We start from the raw sequence: 27,015 nt of genomic DNA, 5'->3' as shown, positions 1-27,015 counted from the left end.
TTCTTTAACTACAGTCTGATAAATGTGTACGCATCGATGAACGACAAGCCCGATGACGTAAAAGAGGCGTTCTATGATCCTCTCAACAGGACATATGGAAAGTGCCCAAGACATGACATAAAGATAGTCATCGGGGATACAAATGCACAGGTCGGACTTGAAGAGTTCTTTCGTCCCGTTATTGGTAGAGAAAGCCTCCATCCTACCACAAACGACAATGGCCTGAGGCTAATTATCTTCGCTGCAGCCAGAGGAATGGTTATCTGTAGTACCCATTTTGCACGATGGGACATTCGGAAGCACACCTGGAAACACTCTAATGGAAAGGCCTGCTCTCAGATTCAAATCGAAGCCAACGAGGAAGATACGACTGAACACTCGGCGGTTATCAGGGGAGGGAGTTGCTGCAGAGTACTCTCGGAAGACTGATGAGCAAATCGGTGAACATCTCGGAGAAAACCTGAACGAACAGTGGAGACACATCCACGACGCGATCAGTACTACAGCGCGGGAAGTGTTGGGTACTACTACTGCAGCCACTTCCAGTGAGTGGTTTGACGCAGAGCGCCAGCGAGTGACTGATGAGAAGAATCGAGCCAGAAGTCACATTTTGGCTGCAACTGTGACACGCCAGAGCAGAGAGAGAGATACCGAGATGCTAGAACTGCCGAAAAGAGACTTCACCGTCGTAAGAAACGTCAGCACTGGGATCGCGTTCTTGCGGGGGCGGAGAATTGCTGTGAGAGGCACCCGCTGGAGAAGTGCTTTAGTATGCTGAATAATTTAGATGTGTTTGATTTTCATGTTAGTAGACATCGTTTTAAAAGTAGTGTAAGACAATTAATTTAGATATATGTTTCAGTCTGTACAGTATTCACTGAAGATGCAGTAAATAAATAAATAAAGATACGAGAAGCTTCTTTAACACGATCAACGGAATCAGGAACCGGACCGTGCCAACTCCTGTTATGTGCAACGCCAAGGAGGGGAGCCTGATTGCCGAAAAATCGGAGGTGCCTAGGCGTTGGAAACAATATTTCGATGCATTGTCGAATAGTGAACAAGATGGAACGGTCAACAGAAACAGGAAAACGATTGAGGATGATGGACAAGCTGTGGATCCACCAACTCTGGACGAGGTTAGGAAAGCAGCCAGAGAGCTGAAAAACGGCAAAGCAGCTGGAAAGGACGGCATTCCCGCCGAACTTTTGAAAGTCGGGAGCGAACGGCTATATTATGCAATCCATCAGGTTATACTAAAGGTATGAACTGAAGAGGAATTACCTACGGACTGGTTGGAAAATCTCATATGCCCAATATACAAATAGGGCAGAAATTATCGAGGTATTACTCTCCTTAATTCTGCAAACAAAGTTCTCTCCCGCATCCTATATCTCAGACTAAGGCCGTTGCAGGAAACCTTTGTTGGTGAATACCAGTGCGGTTTTCGAAAGGGACGCTCCACGACGGACCAAATGTTCACCTTGCGACAGATGCTCGACAAATTTCGGGAAATCAACTTGCAGACTCATCATTTGGTTATAGACTTCAAGGCGGCGTACGATTCAGTTAAACGAAACGAGCTGTGGCAGATTATGCTTGAACATGATTTTCCATCAAAACTGATTAGGCCGATACGTGCTACCCTTGATGGTTCAAAATCAAGCGTCAGGATGGCGGGTGAGACATCGGACTCGTTTGTAACGTTAGATGGTTTAAAGCAAGGTGACGGTCTATCGAACTTGCTGTTCAACATTGCATTGAAAGGAGCTATTCGAAGGGCCGGCGTGCAGAGAAGCGGTACCATCATCACGAAATTGACATTGATATCATCGGTGTTAACCGTAGAGCTGTGGAAGAAGTGTACACGCATCTTAAGGAGGAAGCTGCGGGGATAGGGCTTATCATAAATTCTACCAAAACAAGTAGCCCTTCGGGTGTTGGAACTGCGGTGGTGATAGATGGAAATACTTTTGAAGTGGTCGACGAATTTGTTTACTTTGGTACATTAGTGACATGTGACAACGATGTGAACCGTGAAGTAAAAAGGCGGATAGCGGCTGCCAACAGGGTCTTCTACGGATTACGTAGCGAGCTGAGGTCCCGTAGCCTACAACTCCGTACAAAACTTGCGCTCTGTAAGACGCCAATTCTCCCGGCGATACTCTACGGCAACGAAGCGTAGACATTGAAAGAGAGCAACCGACGAGCTCTTGGCGTTTTCGAGCGTAAGATCCTGCAATCAATTCTTGGCGGCATATTAGACGAAGAAGTGTGGCGCAGGCGCATGAATCATGAAATATACCACAATAACAATATTTACAACAATATTTAGCAGAGAACCCGACAGAGGCCGACGACTTCGAGGCAGACTCTGTACCCGTTGGATGAGCGCTGTCGACGAGCATGCTAGAATAGCGGGTGTTAGGGGCGACTGGAGTGTGGCAGCCCAAGACTGAGTAATGTGGAGACGGTTCCTGAACTCGGCATGGATTCGATAAGCGGATTGTCGCCGAAAAAGAAAAGTAAGTAACCTAATTCAAAAAATCATATTTCATGTACGAATCTGTGTAGAGCAAACAGTTTCTTTCATAAGTAAATATCTTCCAAAAGTAAGTAAATTTTCATAGCATACTCACAGATGAATTACCGATGGATCTAGAGGTTTCCCGTCGCGTGCTGTCCCTAGAGAAAAAAAAGGAAAAAGAACACGGGGAAAGCGTGACAGAAACTGGACAAACGGGATATAAAAAGATGGAAAACTGGCATGAAAAAAACAAAACCGAATGAAAAATTGGAACACTATGCATTGTATTGAGCGAGAAAAGAGACAACAACAAAAAAGTGGAAAAGAAGAAAACGCAAGAAAAATAGGGAAAACGAAGCAAATAACAGAAGACTGGACAGAATAATAAGGAGAACGGAAGAGAAAAGAAGGAAAAACGATAAATAAAACGAGAAAACTGAGAAAGAAAATGACAACAAATTAGACTGAAAAGGAGAAGGAGCAAAGAAGAAAAAACGGGATAGAGATGGGGGGAAATAGTAGGAAAACTCAGAAACGAGAACAGTAAAAGTGGAAAATTGGGAAAAAATAAGACAAATGATATAAAACGACGGGAAATAAGTCAAACGGAATAAGAGGAAAATAAAAACAAGATAAAATAAAAAACAGCACGTGACAGAAAAAGTGGAAAAGCTAGATAACGGAGCAGATGAAAAAACAGAAAAGTAGTTAACGGAATAGAAACTAAAACACGAGACTGGAAAAGAGAAAAAACGAGCAGAAAAAAACCCCAAATGGAAAAAAGAGAAAAACAAGAGGAACCGTGGGGCAGAAAAGGGTGAAAAACGGAACAGAAAGAGGAATCAGAATGTAGAAAATAGAAAGTGGAAAGAAAGGAATAGAAAAAATAGAGGACAGAAAAAGAAAAAACTGAAAGAGAAAGTTAAAAGTTGGGAGAGTACCTTGGAGGCGACGATCAACAGTATGATTGCGTGGTAATTACAACAATCCAACTTGTCGCCCTTTTTGTAGATCGGACACACGATGCCTTCCGTCCACTCCTCCGGTAGTAGCTCATCCTCCCAAATCTCGACAATGACCCAGTGTAACGGTTGCCTAGTTTTTCATAATATATTAATTATTAAAATTCGATATCACTTGTATAGAACTTTTATTATAGAATGATGGGTTAGAATTTACTGTGTTTAAGAATGAAGATAAAACGCCCGATGGATATGCAAACTGGTGTACTCAAGTAATGATACAATTTTGAGAGGATATCGCTAGAAGTGAGATTGGAGAAGTCTCTAACGCTAGACAGTACTGGGTTCGGTTAGAATGCGAACTTCGAATCGGGGATAAGAACGGGAAAGCTAGATGCAAGGAAGGATCGGGCAAGCGTGCCGAGTTCGTCTAATGACCATTTAAGATAGCTTCGGTTGAAATTTGCTAGAGTTACGGTTTCCGCTTCGTTCGGCCGTAATGTTTAATGTCGTTGACCTGCCTTGAACTCCGATCTGAGGGCATTCCAAGTCACTCGTCCATTCGACCCAGATCCGTTGAACGCGTCGGAAGTTCTTTTGCTCGCGTTGCGAAAAGGTGATAGTTCTTTTTATTAATATACACGTGCCGAGTCTAAGTTTCTTTTTGATCGTTTCAGTGCTTAGTTACAAGATTTTAGCTAGCTAGTAGTGGTTTGCCGCCTTCCGAGTTTGTGCAGTTAAAAAGCTCGAAGAAAGGTAATAAAATCTGTGTGCAAGTGCGTGTTTCTTTTGTTGGTTACCAAGCGCTTTATTATTAATAGGGACAGGATCACGCTATCGACGGTTAGGAAACCACCGCCGTCAAATTCCGTGGGTTAAGATACCTGGCCAGCCATCCACGTGGCCAGAAGGGATCACGCCGCCAACCTCGTGATCTGTTCACTCTCGATCAGCCATTTTGTTCGCCGAGAGTTCACCGCCGAACAACCCGTGAAGTCGGTGGATAATTCACCCTGATACGTGAATGGACGTTGCGGCCGTTGCCCTCGTCAGGAACACCTTTACCGTCACCACCACCCCCGCTAACCTCGTTGACTCCGTTGCCAGCCGCTGTCGTCAGTAATCGACACTTCGAGTCCGGATACCAGCATCCCAGAACAATAAAGGAGGCATCGCCGTAAGTCCCCGCAGTAGCCAACTGTAAGTACAGTATTCGTATCCATGTGCACATGTGATTAGCCGGCTGTCAATGACGCCGTAGATGAAGATCAATCGAATACAATAGGATCTATGTCGGTACCGAAGAAAATAAGAACACGCACACAGTAGGGTCATTTAGGCAATTGATATGAACAGCAAAGTGTAGAGAGCGGGAATGAATAAAATGAAATGTATATTTGAAAACTACTGTTAGTTTATGCCCGCTTGGTGTAGCCTTCCCTATTCTGAAATGCTTTGAGGAATGGACGTCTCGGTACGGGTATGTTGTCGCGGTTCGATGTTTTAAAATCTCGGTGAAGCCAGGTGTTAAATTTTGAATCTTCCCATGCGGTCAGGTCCTCTGGTGTCGAGTGGAGGAAACTTGCCTGTGATGAGAAGCTTTTTCATGTAGGAAGTTTGTGATGTTGACTAGCGATTTTAGGGTGAAGTTGTCGATAATGGTCATCGGTGGGATTCGCGGATAAGACTTGCCCGGGAGATTTTTGAGGAAAGCCTACCGTACTTTGAACCTTTTCGAAGGAAGACATTTCGACCTAACTACGTTAGAGTCTCAAGCTGGGCAATTAACTTGACGATTGGTCCTCATTTGAGGTGGCGCATAAGCCAATCGTTGGTAATCAAAGACGGTCGGTGATCCTTTCCCCTAGAGAGTTCGTTCGGAACTCTTGGTAGTTTTCCCGGGCTCACTGGAACCCCCTCGGGTTACACCAGTGCAGCGCTCTAGTCAGTGCGTCACCACCGTATTTCAGCAGCTCGCCGAGTAGCTGATCAACCCTATCCGCTTTATTGTTTTTCAGCCGACCGATCTCTTCTGCTACCTCCTGGAGGTCAGGGGCTGGTATTCTGTCGTCTTCTGCACGTGCTCCAAGATCTATTGCCATATCGTCACCTTTATGTTCAGCTACATCGCTGTTAAGGTGCTTGCCATAATACTGCTTCCACCTCTCGATCACCTCACGTTCGTTCGTGAGAAGATTACCGTCTAAGTCCCGACACATATCGGCCTGCGGCACATAGCGTTTGCGCGAACGGTTTAACTTCTCGTAGAACTTCCGTTTATCGTTAGCACGGTACAGTTCTTCCATCGTCTCGCGATCTCGTTCTTCCTGTTGTTCTTCCTGTCCTATTCCTTCGCTTTTCCTCCGGAAGACCGAGTTTTGCCTGTTCCGTGCTTGTTTATACTGCTCCACATTCGCTCTCTTCCGTGGGTAGCGCTGCTTCTACCTGAAGCGCGTATTCTTGAGCAACTCCGGTGTCTCGTAGCTGCTCGATGTTGGGTCGCGGCGTACGACTTCGACGCGTGTTATGCACCGTCGAGAGTTTTGAGCGAATGCAGACTGCAACTAGGAAATGGTCCGAATCTATATTCGCACTGCGGTAGGTGCGAACCTTTTTAACAGCTATGAATATGGTTAATTTGATTTTCTGTTCGTTGGTCTGGTGATCTCCAGGTGGCCTTGCGGATATCTTTGCGGGGGAAGAAGGTACTTCGGACTACCATACTGCGGGAAGCTGCAAAATTTACGCATCGTTGCCCGTTGTCGTTCGTTGCGGCATGCAGGCTGTTTGGCCATATTACCGGTCTATATACAGCTTCCCGTCCTACCTGCGCGTTCATGTCACCAATGACGATTTTCACGTCCCGTCGCGGACAGCCATTATACACCTGCTCCAGCTGCGCGTAGAACGCCTCCTTCTCGTCATCGGGTCTCCCTTCGTGAGGGCAGTGCACATTGCTGATACTGTAATTGAAGAAACTGCCCTTAATCCTCCTTGCACATTCTTGCGTAGTATAAAGCCGGTTCCCAGCTCGTTGGTGGTGCCACAGCTCTGGTAGAAAGCAGCCGCCCGATGCCCGCTTTTCCATACCTTCTGTCCTGTCCAGCAAAGTTTCTGCAGTGCCACGACTTCGAAGTTTCGGGGATTTAGTTCATCATTATCCTATCGTAGCCCGGGCAGCCGAGCGGTTTGCATTTCCATGTCCCGAGTTTCCAATTGTATTCCTTATTTCGTCGCGTAGGTCGACGCCGATTGTTCCGATCTCTATTTTCTTCTTCGTTGTTGGTGACTTTTTGTTTTCCAGGGTGGCATGTTGGGCCTGCCCCTAACCCCCTGTCTCGCCGGAGGACCATTGTGCACAGTACTGTTTAGAGTCCCTGTTGGCACGAGGACGAGTATAATAATCAGCCGCCCCTAACATGGATACCTCTGAACATGGAGAACAGACACTGTTTGAGCCGCACCCCCGAAGTACGACGAAGTATTTCCTCTACCGCCATGCTATGGTTACAGCGCCAGTATTCGCGTCGCACCTCCTCACTTCGCTATTGTCAGATTGACAACATTTCCCAGGCTACGCCGTATTTGGTATCATATGACTTGTGGAGGCGTGTGGCGGGAGCTTGTGAGGACCAGAGCTGTGTTTGACGCTCCTTTCAGGTTGTCAACTCACCATTTGAAGCCCAAGGTCATGGTGTTACCGTTTCAATAGCTCTATATAACTAACTGATTTATTGACAAGCAACCGTAATAAGATCATTTTCGATTGGTGCGTCATATTGTATTGATACGCCACACGTATGGTAAGTTTATAAGAGACGTGGTGCAGCCAACAAGTTTGAACTTGGTAATATAAGCAACCACAATAAATTTGCTTTATTATTAGTTTTATTATGCTTTTCTAGCTCGCTATAAGTGTGTTTGGACTCGTATTTTCTTGGTATTGTGCAATGCCACAATAAAACCAGAGGTAATGAATAATAACAATAAACAATAAACAATAAGCAAACAAAACCCTTTTTTCTTCATTTGAATGTGTCTATTTCCTTTGTCAGTTCCCCTCATGTTGTCCCCCAGCCACTTGTAAATCTGACTTCTTCCCGGTTTCCCTATAAATCGACAAAAAGCCTTTGTTAATGGCCACCCTATTCCCTCTTTCAGAAATGCAGAAACTTATACAACTGCTATCGTTGCAAATGCAAGAGGAACGCAGCCCTTTACCCATTTGAACCTTTCTCTTCCCTTGTAAGAGACCATCTCCCTTTGCTGCGCTTCATTCCCCTCTTCTGTCATGGCTTGCACTAAGGAAATCCCTATAATGGAAACGAAACAAAGATCATTTTTACTATATATTCCTCTTCGGTGGAACCCCCCTCTTTTCTCAAAGTCACTTGCACAACTGCTAGGGTTCCCCCCTTTTGGCAACCTCCCGGTGCTGATTCCCTTATGCCAAGAACCATGTGTGCTAAGTTTGATGAAGAACCGTCCAGGCGTTTCGGCGTCCAGGGCCTCCACCCTGTTATGAACACATTGAGTCAATTTTGATTCATTTGACAGTACCATATCAGTACTTGAAATTTTGAGCTATGATTCAAACTTCCACTTTTTTTATAGTAGTTGGGTAGCTCTTGCGCACGGCTTCAAGAATACGTCCATAGATTTTTGTAAATAATTACTGTCTGTCCAGGATAAACGGAAGAAATCTTGCTTATGACGAAGTGAATTTTTGTATTGCGTAACTCCCGCTGAAACAAGAAAAATTGTTCCACTGAGATATGTAAGTTCCGAAATATTTTTTCGGACTAAATGGGTATACATGTACAGGCAAGATGTGTCAGATCAATCTGGTGTAAAAACTTGAGTGCTTGCGGATTAATTCTTATAAAAACTCGCAATAGAATATGGATCGTGTTTACGTATGACGAAGAGGGTCCGTAACCCTACTGACAAATGTTTGCGAAGTAAGCTTACGTTTCTGTTTTATAAACTCAGTAGCTGTCTGCAATCGCCTCATACGCGTACAGTTTGTAAATGGTCCCTAAGTTCTCCATTCTTGACTAATCGAAAAAAACAAACCGTGTAAAAAAAGACTTGAGTGTACCTAAAACAAGAGCTTTAGATAAAAAAAACTTGAAAGCGATCCAAAAATAAAACAAAAATATCAATTATATTAAAAGCAAAGATGCGCGAGTAGATGTATGTGTTGAAAATTCTGAGTTGGCAAAACTACGTAAAAGGGTAGATAAACTGTAGAGACAGATAAACCAAATTGTAAAAAAAATACCGATATCAGCTATAACGGTGCGTCAGCTGATTGACGCTGAGGCTTGTCTAACACTGAACGATGTCTGAATGTTTAATTTCAGAAGCACTAAGATTCGCACATCGAGTGAATTGAGGAAAAGTTTGAAAGGCAGAGAAGAAGAACATCACTCTAGCATTGGGCAATACGGTATCGGAATCGAAAAAAAACTTTGATTTCTTGGATCGATACACGCACATGGTCAGTATCGATGCACAAACACCGATAGTTGGAACCGAGGCCGACCGACGCCACTTGGGCAGTAGTGTAACGAGCGACGGCGATGAGTTCGAGGTAGTTGATGAATTTTCTATTTTGGCTCACTGATAACGGCGGGCAACGACACCAGCCGTGAGATTTGCAGGCGTATTAACTTAGAAGTCATACTTACTAGGGGCTCCACAACCTATTTCGGTTGAACAGATAAAGCCTCCGTACAAAGTGTACCCTGCACAAGACGCTCATTAGACCGGTTTTTCTCTACGAACATGAAACGTGGGCAATGCTTGAGGAGGACCTGCGAGTGCTTGGAGTTTTCTAGAGACGAGTGTTAAGAAACGATCTTCGGTATCATACAGGATAACGGAGCATGGATGTGTATGGTCAAGTATGGTCAGCGATGCTATGGAGTGTAAATGGTGTAAACGTATGTGATTGATTGATAAATTAGAATTGAACCATTCCTTTGACTCAATGTTGTAGTATAGTTCAAATATTCAAAAGGCGAAATTTTCAGTCTCTGGTCTAACTGGAATGGAAAGAGAAAGAAAGTATATGTTGTCTGTATAGTTAAGATAACATATCGACAATCTATATTTGTGCACTCTAGGACGCGATAGCAATCTAGTGCGCCTGCGATATTACGATAATGCAGAGATCATTATCAATTGATTTCTTCTGCTTACGGTACATCTTAGGAAACACAATCTAAAAGTAGAGTATCATATACTGCAGCGATAAGCATTTTAAATTAACTGCATATAACCATGGACATGATTTGAATCCATTGTCCGGTGTAGCAGGTTTGTGTATTCTTCGCTGTGTATAGGACACTCTTAAATATTTTCATATTAACTACTCAAAATCATGCAAAAGTGTACAAGCTCTGATTGTGAACAGTTTCGAACCAAAAAATTGGTTAAAGGGATTTTAAAGTAGGTTACTTATCATAGTGAATACTATAATTATTGGTAGTAAGTAGCCCAAATAGGACAATTAATTTACTCGAATTCTGATTTTATATATTTTAAGTTAATTTTAAGTAACTCCAACCAAATTTTAAAAAACCTCAATTTTTAGGCAGCAATATTTAAGAGTATAGACCGGATGAAAACCCACAATATTAGAAAACAATTCAAATTGCAATTCATCATTACAGCGTTTGACGTTTGACGATATACTCAACGTTGATATTCCTCTTCGTTCTTTCGACGTATGGAATTGAACGTAATTGTTCATTTGTACTAACGTACCCGGACGAAGCAGGCAGCAACCTTATCTAGACAGCTGCTAGAACAATTTCCGCATGATAACCATCACCTGGATCCTGAAGGAACAACAATAGTTGTTGATAAAGCACTTAAAAATGTTCCGTTTACCGAATATGTAAATTTTTTAATGCTCTATTCATCAGTATTGCCACTACTAACCGTTTGACAGATGACGGATCTAAATTCAAAATTGAATATTTTGGGTAAATTTATTTTTATTAACATAATTTACGTTTTCAATTCGAGATATTACTACATTCCGATTTTGTTGAGTCCTTGTCCTTGGCGGAACTAGCGCTCATTTCTAGAGGGGGCTATAGCCCCGGAATTTTTTTCGACCGTTTTATTTAACCTATCTGGTCCCTAGAAAAAAGTTAATCATTAAAGTCAGTAATTGAGTTTTGACCTAAAACGGCGAACGGTGACAGTAGGTTTGCATTTTGATTGTTGTTTTTATTTCCTGTTGATAGCTTTATAACCGAACAAATTACAACAAACTACCGATTAAAACCCTTTAATTAAGAAAACAATTAATAAAACAGTAGTTGACGGCAGTAACAACACCATGAAAATTTTATTTATGCCCGTTAAGGCCGTAATGTTTATTGATTATATACCCAGTGATGATGCAGTATCTGTTGAGCACTCTTTACAGAACACAACAGCTCGATATCTATTTCAAGAGTCAAGCAGTCGATGCGCGTTCAGTTCATTGATTCCTCGTTTTGAGAAAGTCATCATATTAGCTGTGCAGGCTAACACTCGTAACAATAGATACAGTGATGTGCTGTTTAGAAGTGCGATTTTAATGCTGATTCATAACTGAAGTCTCCGATGGGGACGCCATGTGATCTGTACGCATCGCTGGTGGGCGCTAATGTTCTTTAATCCGAGCTAACGATGCAAATATGTTTGTGACATATGCTATCGGACATACTTGAATTAGCATTGAATCTAGCAAGTCAACTGGGAAGCGTATGGTAGTGAAATGATTGCCTGTTTGCTTCCCATCATTCTCTATGTTGGGACCTATAGCAAAGCTGAAGATTCCACCATCAAATGACTAGCAAGAAAATTGATTTGACATGTAGAGAAAACGTTTACCGATAAAGCCAAACTGGGAATGGATCATTCGCTGCAATCAAAATTATATTTCAATTAAATCATAATAATACAGTTACCATTAAAAAACTTTTTATAGCTATAGTCTTTCCTATACACAAAGGAAGTGGTAAGAAAAAGTAATTAAAAAGTAGGTATAGAGCAGGTCATATAAAGCACACTGAAGTTCGTAGTTTGCTGCATTTTGTCAAGCTAATAGATCAGCGATTCAATCCATACGATTCACCGAAATTGCGTAACTCTTGAACTATGTATGTGAGGAGTTGAAGACTGACAAAATAGAATCTCTATAGGCGCTATACAAGCCGTGAAACATTTATTCCACTTCAACCAATCGTTGCAAACTGCTGCTAGAACGCAACTTTTCGTTCGGTAGTGGACGAGGATGACGAGGATATGTGTATAAAACTAACGCAACTTGACCAGCGATAGGTGTTGAGGTTAAATAAATGTCGCACGGCTTATATTATCGATTATAGAGAATGCAATTTGCCAGCCCTCACAAGGTTCATAGGCTATGCAATATAAACTAATCATGGAGGCCTAGGTAAAGTCCGTGAGGGTCGAATACAACATGAATTGGCTCGTCTTGTAACCCGATTCAAACTTTCAGATCTAGATTGATGAAATGGAGCGAATTACGAAAAAGTGCACTTTGCTGTTACCTAATTTTTACATTATTTCCACTTCACGGTTTGTCGTATCTCAAAGATAACATTTGCTTATCCCAAACATAACATACCATTAAACTATCAACGATCTAAGAAACTATTCGTTGACAAAACTTAAAAAACTTTAAAGTGGAGCGCAGAAATATTCATGAATAAATTTACAGTCACTTTGATCCCTTCTCTTCTAGGTAGGAACATCATAAAAAATCAGACATTGATGTTTGACAAATGGAATTATGTTCACGCCTGCCTCTATGAAGAAATATGCACGATTACTTACGTCTTCCTGCATAAGAGGACACTATGGCAAGTAGCGTGAGCAAACGATAGCGTTTGTAACAAGTGGTATGAATACTAAATCTGCACATTATTGGTTTTTCCAACTTTGATACATCCCACATGCTTAATCTATAGGAACTGGAAGAAAGAAATAACTTCGCCAGTCCTCTCTCTACGAAACAGTCATTGTAGCAAAGCGTAAGCCAAATTCACCTGTTGATTCAAATCGATGTTGCATACTGCAATAAGGTAGCAGTCCAAAATCACCCAACAAAAATTTTTGTTGAATAGCAGCTTATTAAACCGTTGCATAATTATCGGGTAACAAGCGCTTGTTAATCCCTTAAACAACAAAAATGTTTGCTGAGCATATTTGTACTTCTGATGATGTGCATGTTGAAGATAAAGGTACATTCCTTCAACTACACTATCCCAAACGTGAATTATCCATACGAAGGTAGACCCAACAACGAGAAGGAAGCGTTCTATGCGCAGCTGAAGACAACGTACGCTAGCTGCTCGCCACGGGACATTAAGAACGTTATCGTGGATAACGCGGTTTTGTAGCTCAAGTACAATCTGGGTAGCAGCCGCATTGACCGCTCCCCAGACGCCAAAACTGGAACACTTCCTTTGGATTAAGTTATCCGGAGTAGTGTCCTGTCCGCTCACTGCCATCATGTTACTTCTCGCACCCGCGAATTTTGAGGGCATTTGAAGAAAGCATACCCTGCCGTTTCCTCAACATCCACGCATTCGGGACACGCAGGGGACTCCGCCTGCCCAGACTTGTGCATATACTGTCTAAAACAACCATGCCCTGACAGAATCTGTGTCAGGTGGAAGTAGGCTTCGTCGTGGCGCCTGTCGACCCACCCGGATACTTCCGGAATAAGTCCACCGGCCCTTTGTGGAATCAGAGCATGCCCGCTGCCATGTAGTCATCAAGGCCGATCTTGTGGTACTCCGTCTGCCTCTAGTTCCACGTTGGTTGAAGCTCTTTATGTCTTCGCTGATGATGATGCCAATAGGCATCATACCCGCTAAAACGCAGATTGCGTCATGTGAAACTGTGCGATACGCACTCGCCAGTCTCAAGCACATGAGACGAGAGGTGCTTTCCAGCTTGGCTAGACAGCTTTTGGTACCTAACGCCGATGACCACACCGGCCCGCCATACCTGAGTACGGACTGGACCACGTTGGCTAAAAGCCTTCGCTTGCTGCCATATACTGCAGAGCTATTAGACATCATACGAGACGATGCCGAAATAGTTGTGGAAGCCTTCTTGCAGGCATAGTCGACGTGGCTCCCGAACTTGAGCTTGTCGTCGACCATGACTTCCAGGAGTTTTAAGGACCGCGTTGACGAAATAGTGCAGTCCCTGACGCTGATATTTGCATGCTGCAGCGACTTGCGGTTGTTCACCACGATAACCTCCGTTTTATGATGCGCTAGCTCCAGTTTCCTGGATCGCATCCAATCTTCAACAATGCTTATAGAGTGGGCAGCCGTCAAATCAACCTCTATGATAGATTCACCGTAGATATTCAAGGTGATGTCGCCCGCAAAGCCGACAATCACCACCCCTACCGGGATCTTTAGCTTCAATACCTCGTCATACATGACGTTCCACAACACTGGGCCCAGTATGGAACGTTGCGGAATCCCTACGGTGATTGGAACGCACTTCTGACCCTCCTCCTTGTTGTAGCATAGCACACGTTTCTGGAAATAATTTTCCAGAATTCTGTACAGCGACACCGGCACTTGGACGTTCCGAAGCGAGTTGGCTATGGAGTCCCAACTAGCGCTATTAAACGCATTTCTCACATCGAGCGTAACAACTGCGCAATAGCGGATACCCGTCCTTTTGCGCTGGATTGCCACCTCGGCTGTCTTAGTGACAGACACGATAGCATCCATTGTAGATTTGCCATTTCGGTAGCCGAATTGGTCCTTTGACAGACCTTTTGTACCCTCAGTGTGCTGTACGAGCTGGATAACTCTCTCCAGCACCTTGCCGGCAGTATCAAGCAGACAGATCGGTCTATATGACGAGGGGACACCCAGAGGTTTTCCTGGCTTCTGCTAAAGGACCAAGTCCTGTCGCTTCCATCTGTCCGGGAAGTGGCCATCTTCCAGGCATCTACTCATTACTGCTACTAATAATTCGGGAGCCTCTAAAATAGCCACTTTAATGACCAAATTCGAGATTCTGTCTGGTCCCGGTGCCTTGCTCACCTTTAGGTATTTTGCGATCTCAATGACTTCCTCGTTCGTAACGTAACCGTTACTTCCTCCTCGACCTCTAAACCGCCGTCGCCCACGTTACTTTGGATGTTCGGCTGGGAGGCCGGCCATCCTACGCTATGGTCTGAGATACTGGAACGTCGGCCGTGGGACGGCTCAGCGGCCTGGGGCCAGGGCCTTGGCTCGTGGCGCGGAAAGAGGCCCTCGATGATCCGCTCCAGCATCTCTGGCGATTGCTCTGCGGGCGCCATCACGCCCTTGGTCTTTGCCATTATGACCCTGTAGGCATCACCCCACGGGTTCGCATTGTCACTAGCACATAACCTTTCAAAGCAGGCTCGTTTACTAGCTTTTATCCCACTCCTAAGCGCTGAGCGTGCAGCAACAAGTGTTACTCGAGCCTGCCTTCGTCCGAACGAGCTCTTTGCATAATTCTCCTCGCACGAAAGCACGCTCCGCGAGGTTCCGCAATTTCATCTGTCCACCAGTAAGCCGGTGACCTCCCATACCTAGGTCGACCTTTCCTAGGCATGGTAGCGTCACACGCTCGCGACAGTACCTCAACCAAATGATCAGCGTTTGGATCGGGCAAACCGCCATCACCGCACTATTTCCGGATCGCTTCCACAAATACTTCGGGTTCGAAGTATGATGTCTTCCATCCACGGGTGGTTGGAGTGTCGGCTGCCGCCTCGTTATCTGCCAACACCATAGCGGACCGCCTGATGGTCACTGTGAGTGTAGCCATTGTCTACCCTCCAGTCTCGTATCAGACCAGAATTGCCGAATGTCACGTCGATGATAGACTCCGCACAGTTCGTACTGAAGGTATTTGTGGTGCTGACGTTGACCAGATCTACGTTGAGCTTTGCCAGAGCCTCAAGCAGAATCCGACCCCCATGGTTCGTGCGACGACTTCCCCACGCGCCCAACCGTTAAAGTCGCCCACCACAACCACCGGCCTTAGACCAGTCAGCACAACTGATACTCAGTCTACCATCCGCGTAAACTGCTCGTTAGACCAACTCAGCGGAGCATAATAGCTGAAGTAGAACACTCCACCCACTTTGGCAACCGCAAATCCCTCGTCTGCAGTTGGCACAACCTCTTGAACAGGGAACCAGCTTGTCGCCCGTATTGCCGCCGTCCCGGACCTATCCGAGACCCAGTTGTCCGTAGCCGACTCAGAAACTGCTTGGTGTAGTAGCTGCTGAGTCGTGCTGCAGTGAGTCAGGTTGAGTTGTGTCACTTGCACTATGGACGTGGCTTGCCGCCGGCATGCCAGCCTGGCACCTTGGACCTCCCGTTACGTGCTTTGCGTCCCGTTTACCGGTACAGATCAAGCACTTGGGAGGCTCCGCGCAGTCCCTTGCTTTATGGCCAGCACTGCCACCCGAGTATTTCGACCCGTCAGTTTTCAGGATAAGAGCGTCGCCCTTCTTCGCTCGCTTCCCTGTCGGTTTAGGTGAAGCTTTCTATTTGGTGGAGCTTCCTCTTTTTTTCTTCTTGGCCTTGACCTCGATCCACGGGTCACCCGTTTTGGTGCTTCCCGCTGCTTGATCGGTTGGCTCCACCGACCCGCTAGCCTGAGGACTTTTACCGATCAGGCGTTTTTTGGTCCACCAGGGGTGCCATCCTCCGGGGACTGTCTCAGACGCTTGACAGATGCCTTTCCGCTGTTGGTAGCGCTCTCCGTGGCTTCCACGGCCGCGTTGCGACCCGCCGTCAATGAACAGGCATCCGTCTGTACTGATTTCGACGCCTTCACGGTCTTCACCTCTCCTGCACGCGTCACGAGGTCGGTGTGCACTTAGGTCGCTACACACAAGGTTCTCCGAAGCATAAGCAAGCTCTGCTTCAAGTCCTTGGAGAAATTGCCGCGACCTGTCATGAACTCGATGATTATATCGAGCTGCTGTGACGGGGCTACCACTTTGGGTAGTGCATACCTATTCTTTTCCATCGGCCTGATTAGCGAACACTCCGTTTATCGCTGTGTCTGGCGTACCGCTACCCTTGCCACCCACACTAGCGCTTCGGGTTGCATTCTTCTCCACCCTTGGTGGAGAACGCAGGATGCCTCCTCTCGCGAACGGGTTTTCCATCGTATCTGCACTTGCTGTAAATTTGTTTAAAAGACTCATTTTGATTCTAAAGGGTCCCCCTTCAAGCCGCTATCCAAACCCATTTGAAGTAGTCGCTTTAATGATCCCATGACGATCTATGGAACAGGGAGAACCATGCGAGGGTTGAGGCAGCGCCTTATGGGCAACTGCACCTCAGAACCAGATCGGCGTAAATCAGGAAAAAGCATCTGAACCTACTCCCGTCCGGTGGTCGCCGGTCGATGGATTTGGAACGTACTTGAAGGCCTGCCGTGTTTTACGGGACGGAGACACATGCCCCGTTTACCACCTCGACGTTTCAAGTCGCTACCACGCGACTTTACTAGGAGAGATTGTCGCAAATGCCAGCCCTAAGTCGTGTTGTATATCGTGTCCGAATCATGTTCAATAACATAGCCGCCAGTTTGCCGAAGTTGAAACCTTACTGGAACCGGTCCCAATGGGTCCCAACGGACTACTCAGATACCTGGTAGACCAGAAGTCTAAGGTCTAGGTTTCCCTCTCTCCCTGGTCCAACCAGAGGGGAGTTTCTGGTTTTACCAGGGATTTGGTTGTATTACCAGCTGGCACCACGAGGAGGTAGGGATAAGAGTTGCTATAACTGAAAGTGGTCAGGTTACACTGTTATAGCCATTCACCAGCCACCACGAAAACATCTGGGGTGTACTCAGGCAAAGAATGGTTCCGGATAAGTTAGTCCATCTCATCGAGGGTCAGTACGAGGTGCTCATGCGCAATGTGTTGCACAATGGCGTCTTGCCCGATCCTATAAGGGTTACTACTGGTGAGCGACAGGGCTGCCTATTATCACCGCTGGTGTTTCTCACCGTTATAAATGAGATGTTAGTTGGATCTATTGACAGTAGACCAAATCGAGGATTGCCTTGGGGATGGTTCCTCTGAATAACCTCGGCCTAGTCGACGAAATTGTATTGTTTGCACAACACTGAATCGATATACAGAGCAAGTTAAACTACATCTTCAAGACCTCTTAGGCAGCAGGTCTTACAGTCAATGTAGCAAAAATTAAGTCTATGGGAATGAACAGAACATATGCTATGGAAGCAACAGAAATTTGAGAACGTAGATGGAAGTAGATCGGACGCGGAAAGGAATAGTAAAGACGCAAACGATGTCTACAGAGAGGTAGTAACTGGAAGGACTACGAAGAAGTGACAGACACGAAGGCTCTTGGCGACGCAGTTTAGCCAACGACTTCCGGACTGTTGACGAGAGTCTGTACTGGCGATAACCGACTGGTGAGTAACCGTCGGCAGTAGAGACATCTGATTTCACCCCTTTAGTCTATCGGACCGCCAGACATGGACCAATATGTAGGTAAGTAAGGAAGACAATAACAATTAACAGTGGGTCTTTTATGGGGATCATAGGAAAACTTTTTTGAACCGCTCATACCATGGAGTGCAGATGAAAGAACGCCCCTCCGTATCAAGCGAACTCTTCTCTGAAATAGAAATAAACATAATCATAATAAGCAATTACCGCCGTTACCGACCTGGAACTGCTAAAATGTGGTTCGTTAATTAATTTTACTTGTTATAGTACCAAATTTCTACAATTCTATTATTTTCTCAGTATCAATACATTTCCATATAATAATCTGATTAATATCTAGCGAAATTGTTAAGAAAGGAACAAGTTTCATGCGCACAAAACGCAAACACTTTTCGTTATATTGTTATTTTCGTTATTTTGTTTTCGTGATTGCAAAGTGAACCCAAAGTGTAAGTCTAATGTACATATAGTAAACCAAAACATAGTTCTATGTTAACATAAACTTTAGACTAAACCTCTCGTTTTTTTAGTCTTGATCTTGAAATGAGGTCAATAATATATTAATATTTTTTGGAACGGTGGTTCTACAATTGATGCAGGGACGGTAGGGGAAAGTAATGGAGTTTTTGAAATAGAGGGGGAAGAGTTTCCACTCTGGTGAGAGGGGGGGGGGCTATTGGTAGCTATGCTTAACAAGTTGTCGTTGTGACACCTACCTTTTGTCCAATGCTGGAAGGTGCATGGGTCGAACCAAGCTATAATCTGAGATTATAACCGGATTCGAACCCACAACGCCTGCCAGAGCATGCGGCAAGCTGGTACTTGTCTCGTTGAACCATAGAAGCGCTGGATAAAAGGAGACTGCACAACCCCCCTTATTAACGTAGCGAGATGGGTTGGGCTATTTTTAGACACAGATCGTGCCTCTTCCTCCATCTGCTGTAGAACCACCGACCGAAAAGTTTAATATAACTTTGTGTTTACTGGCGGGACGACGACACTATGCCGGCCCTTACGACTTGCAAGGTACTGCACGTGACGTTGTTCGTCTGCCAGCGTGTTAGCCGCGATTCTCAGCGCGGGCTTTCGGGAGAAGGGTCCGTTCCTATGAAATAGACTAAACCTCGTGTTTTTTAGTCTTGACCTTGAAATGCGGTCAAACATATAATAATATTTTTTGAAATATATTTTGAATTTTGAAATATTTTTTGGTTCGACCCATGCACCTTTCAGCATTTGACAAAAGGTAGGAATCACAACGACAACTTGTTAAGCGTAACTACCAAACCCTCCCCCCCTCTCATCTTTCCACTCTTTCCCCTCCATTTCAAAAACTTCATTACTTTCCCTACGGTCCCTTCATCAATTGTAGAACCACCGTTTCATAAGATATTAACATAAACCTTTTTAGAAACGCAAGGCCATCCTAGAAATATTTCTTCTCGGACATACTTAGTGCATTGATGTGAACTGGAATTTTCCGGCAGTTTCAACCCTTGACAGAAATCTTATGCAAAGCATATTCAGTTGTATACTTTAATATTTCCGCCGAAAGAAATCGCAAGGTAACACACGACTACAGAAAAACCAATTTTCGAGCCAAATAAAGAACCGAAGAATAACTCCAAAGAGCGCCGCTCCGTAAAACGATAACAAACGCACAGCCGATACACTATCGCGGGAACAGTGGCGCGCAAGAGTTTTCCGCAACCACCTACACAACTCCCAGCCAGCCCAACCGCCCTATCAGATGGTACCTACCGTCGTCCCGTACGTCAACGGGTTTACAATTGGTTCCCCCAGCACAGTAGCAAAATGTGCGCTTTTCCATCATCATCGCGTTAGCATCAGCGAAAGACGCGAAGAAATGGCTCGCACCTATACAGCACCCCGTCCCGGCTAGTGCCTACTATCTGAAGGAACATGCGTGCGATGGGTGATTTGACTTTGCCACAGCCAACCCGCCGGCTGCTTTCAGCAGCGGCAAGAGGATTTTCCGCTCCCACAGCACAGTATAAATATTGTTGCTTTCTTCGCCAGACGCTCATAATATAACTAACCTTGTCCCAGTGAAAGTGTTGCTGATCCTGTTCCTGTTGATCCAGCAGTTAACGAGGAAGTGGTGAGCCGATTTTGGGAATTGCACCCAAACGTTCTTGTTGTTGATAGTGTAGTGAGTTGCACCCGGTGTGTATACTATTCGGAGGGTGTCCGTGAAATCGATTTTGAGGTTTGCGCTTCCGGCTAATAGCCACTCGATTTGACTGACACGGCTACCCACCCGCACCGGCCAGCCAGTTTGACGGAATAAGCTTCGGGAATCGAGCAACAGGTTAGTTTGCACCGGCAGCTAGTCAGCAGGGAGAGGGAGGCGACTTTAGCCTAATTGTTCTATTACGTTGGGCGCCCGTGCTGTTAGTGATTGCAATTTGATTGAGTAGCGCGGAGCTGGTGGTTCTAATTTAGCGATATGGTTTATAGTTGCTTATGAAAATTGGTTGCTTTTAGCGGTATTACGCGAACGAGTGCTGAAATGAGTTTGAGATTAAATAATTTCACAAAACTATAAGCGTTATGAACATCAAGGACTGGAATCTTCTATTAATCTGAGTTGTTCAGAAACAGACGAGTCCGAGTGTGGCCAGAAGTGCCTTCGAAATGCTCAAAAATTGAAAACCGAGAACAAATCGGAAAAGAATTCCTTTTGTTCTACTATAATTTACTAGAGACACATATACGCGTGCTTAATAAATAAATAAATAAAAAAGTCAGGCTGCATGTCGTAGGCCTTTAGCGTGTAGCAAGTTTCTGGCATTTGTTCTTGGTTACTCGTGAGTTCTACTAAGACACTAGGAAGTAATTTTTATTATTCAAAAATTAAGTTATTAAGTTTACACTTTCAAAAATAGTTCACGCCGAAGTGCTTTACTTTCCACTTATTTGCAATTCATAGTTAACTTCATAGTAATTCTGAACCTTATAACCTTGTCCATATTTCCTTTAATAAGTTTTATAATTTTGTATAGTTTGACTACTTCATCCCGCTTTATTTAAATTTTATCTCTAATTTTTATTTTTGTAACTTTGTTTGTTTTAATTGTTTTAATGTTTTTATCATACGCACAGCGTTAATAATTTCATGTCTATCCCGATCACAAAACTGTTTTCAAATTGTCAGTACTATTTTCATTTCAATTTGGATTTAGTGCTGTCAAGAATGTCTTATATGATGTATCTCAGGTTCATCAAAGTTATAATGAGAATACCATAACAAATTTAGACATAAAAAAAACTTATGTAAAGCTCAATGTATGGCGATCGTGTGTATCCTTCGGTTATAAAATGAAGTTAGTTCCTCTTTGTAGTTAACTTCGATTTTGCAAAAAGCCTTCCGAAACCTTTTTCCCGACGGTAAAACAAAATTATATGGTGTGATAAAATGGTAGAGGAACTATGGGTAAAACCGACACCCTAACCGAAATCCCATATGTGCATATCAATTATTGACTTGCAAACCTAAGGCATGCAAAAAGTATCGAATTTTACAAATTTTTCCGACTAAAACATCTAAATTTCACATAAACTTAAGAACCAGTTAAGGGGGGACCCTACTCTAGAAAGTCGGAATTATCGAATTTTATTTTTATGACTTTTCGAGAAGCTTAGACAATAAAAAATGTCATGCCAAAAAGATTTTTTGATATCTGACCCCGTTTAAAAATTACGGCAAAAACTGGGGGGCACAAGAAAAGTACATCGCTGTACGTACGCTGTTTTCAGCTGGCGGTACGTGTATGTATCTCAAAATCTAGTGGTCCGGTTTGGCTGAAATTTTTTTTTAGCATGCAAAAATGAATTATCTAAATTGTTACGTAGCCGTTGATATCTCAAATTTTTAAATTTTTATAAGCTCTCAATTGGCGATTTTTGAGGAAAAAACACTTTTCTTTTAAAAAATTACTGCCATTTTGGTCAGTTTTATCAAAATGGTAATTTTGGTAAGTTTTACCAAATGGTTTTTGGTAAGAATTACTTTTTTGGCATCTTCAGATATGCCTTTACCAATAACCAAAGTATCCCAACACTTACTATTATTCCAACATCCGAAGAAATTTACGAAAATCCATCATTTGTTGACTATCCAGAGTAGGGTCCCCCCTTAAAGAAAAAAAACAATACTTGTTGCTGACCACTGCAATTCATCGTAGTTCGTATAGCAAGGAACAGTTTCACATCATGAGCATGGATGCGTTTACAGCCTGATGGTATTATGAATAATTATAAATATTAAGGATTATGTACATCTTTAAAAACCAAAGAGAACGCCAGCGGTCCCAAGTTACTTCCCTGCGAAACGCAAAACTAGTAAAGAAAGAGCTCATTTACTCATTGTTACGAGCGTTACAGAACGAGCGGTCAACGACAAGGACGTTGAAAAATGTTGAAATTTCACGTTATTCAAGTTTAGTGATAACAAGATAAAGTGGTCGACACGGTCGAACACAACTTTCAAGTCAGTGTAAATAGTGTCCGGGCTACGTTTTCCATGGTTTCTAATGCAGTATAATGTGCACTGCAGTAAGATTGTCATCGTCGAAAGAGAAGTAATTCCTCGATAACTACTATATCATGTCTATCTTGGTGTTTTATGGATTCGAAGCAAAACCATTCTATTTATTTATTTATTTATTTACATTAATTCATCTAACCAGAAAGTATACATGAATAAAACATCACATAACTTCTAACTATAGTACATTTAAACTTTGTAAGCGGCGTTTCAAACTATCACTAGAACAACTAAAATCAAACAGATTATTCACACGATTGAACAAACGACACATAGCTCTAATTGGCTCATTTTGACTGTACGCAGTTCGTCTGTAGTCCCAGCGAAGAAATTCTACGCCTCGAAGAGCACGTGGAGTGGCTTTAAGATTGATTTGAGCGAGAGTTTGGAGAGTCCAATTCACCTATCAAAGCTATCCTGATGAACAGAATTCTTTAAATACTTCTCCTATTGACCAAACTCGTGACTTTAGTCATGACCTTAAAATGCGGTCAGGCGTATATTAACATTTTTTTTAAACGATGATTCTACAATTGATGAAGGGACGGTAAGGGAAAGTAATGAAGAAGAATTTTTTTCCGGGAATGAAGAGGAAGGGTGGAAAGGAAGGGGGGGGGGTTATAATATTATAATAATCTCTGATTACAGCTTGGTTCGACCCATGCACCTTCCAGCATTGGACAAAAGATAGGAGTCACAACGACAACTTGTTAAGCATAGCTACCTATTACCCCCCCCCTTCCTTTCCACCCTTCCCCTTCATTCCCGGAAAAAATCCTTCTTCATTACTTTCCCTTACCGTCCCTTCATCAATTGTAGAATCATCGTTTCAAAAAAAATACTTCTCCTATTGTCAAGAGTTTCAACGTTGAGCAGGCTACAGCGGTCTTGATACGGCGGAAGCACTAAAAGATTTTACCTGGGTTGAACTCTCAAAGCATGCAGTAAGAATTTGGCTTATGAACTGTTTCTAACCTGGAGGACCTAATTCTAGAGTAAATGCTCCAAACTGCAGCAGCATACTCTAGGACAGAACGCACAATACTGAAGTGAAGAGCACGTCAGCAATATCATCGGCATGCAGCAATCTTGATTCTCGTGAAAGTACAGCAAAAAACGTCGTTAAAAATGAGAAAAACAATAGTAGTCCGAAGTTACTTGCTTGTGGAACACCAGAATTTTCTATCCACAATTAAGAATTGTTTATAACAACGATTGGTGGCATATCATTCTTAGCAAAACACAGCGCAAAACCCCACATATTTTCAAAATAATCAAGAACTTATTTTCACTTCAATCGGCACTGCGCTACTTGTTGCCTGTTCGTTGGGCGTATCAACACTCGCAAATTACTTCGAGCAGGTCGAGGTCGTTGGGTCCATTTATTCCTGGTAGCAGTGAGGTCCTTGGAGAGTACAGAGCTTGTTTATCTTGTTTATTGTATAAAAAATCATCCGGCTACATGTGATCTTAATAGTTGACCTTTTTCAAAATCTGTAAAAAAGGAAGTAGCGCCCCTTCTAGGAGAATTGATCAATCGGCAATAAACTTTGGGCAATTGATAGTGGGGAATTGGTCGTCGGAATGAACAATTATGCCAACTTTTGTTGAAATCGCTGATGGTCGGATCCAATTTTTCCGATTTTTGTGTTCACTTGAGATGGAGCGACCCATATATAAAATATCACAAGCTTCTACGATTACGCAGAGGAAAGGTTTTTGTGGATACGTAAAAGTCGAACAAGTGGTACGCCTGTTGGAATCGTCCGCTCACACTAATCATTTATGCCGTACACAGTGCCTTCGTGTCTGCCGTAGAGTACGTTGTGGTGCGTAGTTGTGCAGTAGACCAAGCAATGCAGAATTGTCAATCTCGGATCGTAAATTTTTTGTACCGAAAACACATTGGTTGGTGTTCCGTCGATTTTCTAGTGTTTTGATACCAATCAATGCACACCGGTCATCATAAGAAGGCAAATCTTGCGGGTACGACCATGAAAGATTTCAGTGCGCGTATCGAACAAACTTTGTACCGCACTGATTCGATTCGGGAAATCCACAGTTCTTCATGATGCGAATACGAGAATGGGTCTTATAAATGAACAGTATAATGCGCGAAGAGACAGTGGATCCGTGAAGTAAGCAGCAACTTTCTAAATGAACCCGAAGTACTATTGCATTTTAAAAGTCAGTTGGTAATATAACAAAACATCTAGATCCTTGATATGGTCGACTCGATACAAAACAGTCCCGTCGACGGAGTAGTTGAAGATAACAGGATTCACCAGACGTTGATAGGAAATCACACAACACTTCGCTATACTAATCGCAAGACGATTTAGTCGGCACCGTCTGGTAAACCTGTTGAGCATATCCTGTAAACGGAAACAATAATCTAACTTGCGAATTGCGAGGTAAATCTTCATATCATCCACGTGGATCAGCACACAGCCATTTGTTAGGATCAGGGAGGCATCATTGATGAAGAAAGCGAATAGAAGAGGTCCTAAATCAAACCTTTGAGGAATACCGCACTGCGGAGTGAATATTGTCGATTCGGTCAATCCTATCTTCACATATAGCTGTCGATAAAGAGGAAAAAAGGGCTTGAAAAAACTATCTAAGTATATCCACGAGAGAGAATTTAGCCAAGTATCGACGAGCGCGGAATGAGTAGAGCACGATCCTGAGGAGGAAAAAGCGCCAGAAGGAGGACTGAGATCGTGAGGAGTTGGAACAATTATTTCAGACCAATGGCACGCGCAAGTTTTACGAGAACGTGAACCAAACCCGTAAGGGCTACACACTTAAACCGCTCATATGTAGGGATGAGGGAGAGGCACCAATCACAAACGAGTGCGAGGTGGTCCACAAGTGGAAGCAGTATTTTGGCGAGCACCTCAACGACGATATAGCAGAAGGAGATGCAACGGAAGTTAACCTCGGAGTACTTACAAACGACAACAGCGAGCTGGCTCCCGATCTCGAAGGGATCCGGCGAGAAATTCATCAACTGAGAAATAATAGAACCACCGGAAAGGACCGACTCCCGGCAGAGCTCTACATAAATGGCCAAGAGCCACACTTCATTGGATAATTTCAAGGATTTGGGAGGAGGAGAAACTACCGGAGGAGCAGATGGATGGTGCAGTCTGCACCATCTACAAAAAGGGCGACCAGCTAGATTGCTGTAATTACCGCGGTACCACGTCCCAGATTTGATTGCGCCGTCTATCGTCAATAGCAAGAGAATTCGTTGGGCCGTAGCAGGCGGGCTTTGTGGGGGCCCGTGTTACTACAGATCAAACTTTTCCTCTCTGACAAATTCTCCAGAAATGTTGAGAGTACAACGTGCTTATTTGCTTACTTATGTGTCCATGTCCGCCGGTCCGGCAGAACAAAGGGATGAAATCAGAGATCTCCATTGCCGACGGTTACCCGCCATCGTTTTTACCTGTCGCCAGGACAGGTTTTCGTCTACAGCCCGGATGTCGTTAGCTAAGCTACGTCGCCATGAGCCTCTGGGTCTACCTCTTCTACGCTATCCTTGTGGATTCCAGTCGAGTGCTTCTCTGCAGACCTCGTTCGCTCCTCTACGTTCACGAATTTCTGTGGCAATCGGCCGTTGATGACACCGACGATGGACGTGCCTACGCATCATATTTTCGTGGATTTCAGAGCATCATACGATACAGTTGAATGTGAACAGCTATGTCAGCGCGCCTAATCGAAGTTACTCTGGAGCGAGTGATGTGTTACGTGCGCGTTTCGGGGACACTGTCCAGACGTGCGCTTGCCGTATTTGAATGAAAGGTGTTGGGGACTATTTTTGGTGGAGCACAAATGGAAAGCGGTAAGTGGCGGAGGAGCATGAATTACATGCTACAGGTAGTGCTTGGAGAGCTTTCCATCGTACACCTGACGAAAGTTGGGAGACTATGATGGGACGGCCACGTCGCAACGGATGCTGGACGACTATGCAGTGAAACCCATTCTCTTCAAGAGCCCCTTCGGCACCAGGAATAGAGAGGCGGCCTCTCAGAGGCCCAACATGCTAGATGGCTCGACCAGTTTGAAGCCGACTTGCGTGTGTCGAGACGCGCAACGAATTGGCGACGAGTAGCCCAGAACCGAGTACAATGAAAAGGAATTCTTGATACGGCAAGAGCCACTCGGCTCTCGGTTGGTAAACCTACGTACTGCAGCTTATGCGCATGTGCAAATCTCCGCATTTCGTCGCCTGGTCTAAAAGTGGAACGCAACTACCTGAAACGCTTTAAATCGGTGGTGGGGCTATGGAGGTTTTTAACAGGAACAAGGTGATGTAATGTTACTAAACAACTGTTTCAGCGTGAAAGAAAATAGTTCTCTTGTACCATTAACATCAGTTTGTGGTCAGTTCAATAAAGTATTCGAG

Source organism: Sabethes cyaneus, chromosome 3 (genome assembly GCF_943734655.1).
Source record: "Sabethes cyaneus chromosome 3, idSabCyanKW18_F2, whole genome shotgun sequence".
Lineage (NCBI taxonomy): Eukaryota > Metazoa > Arthropoda > Insecta > Diptera > Culicidae > Sabethes > Sabethes cyaneus.
This window is presented reverse-complemented; position numbering follows the sequence as displayed.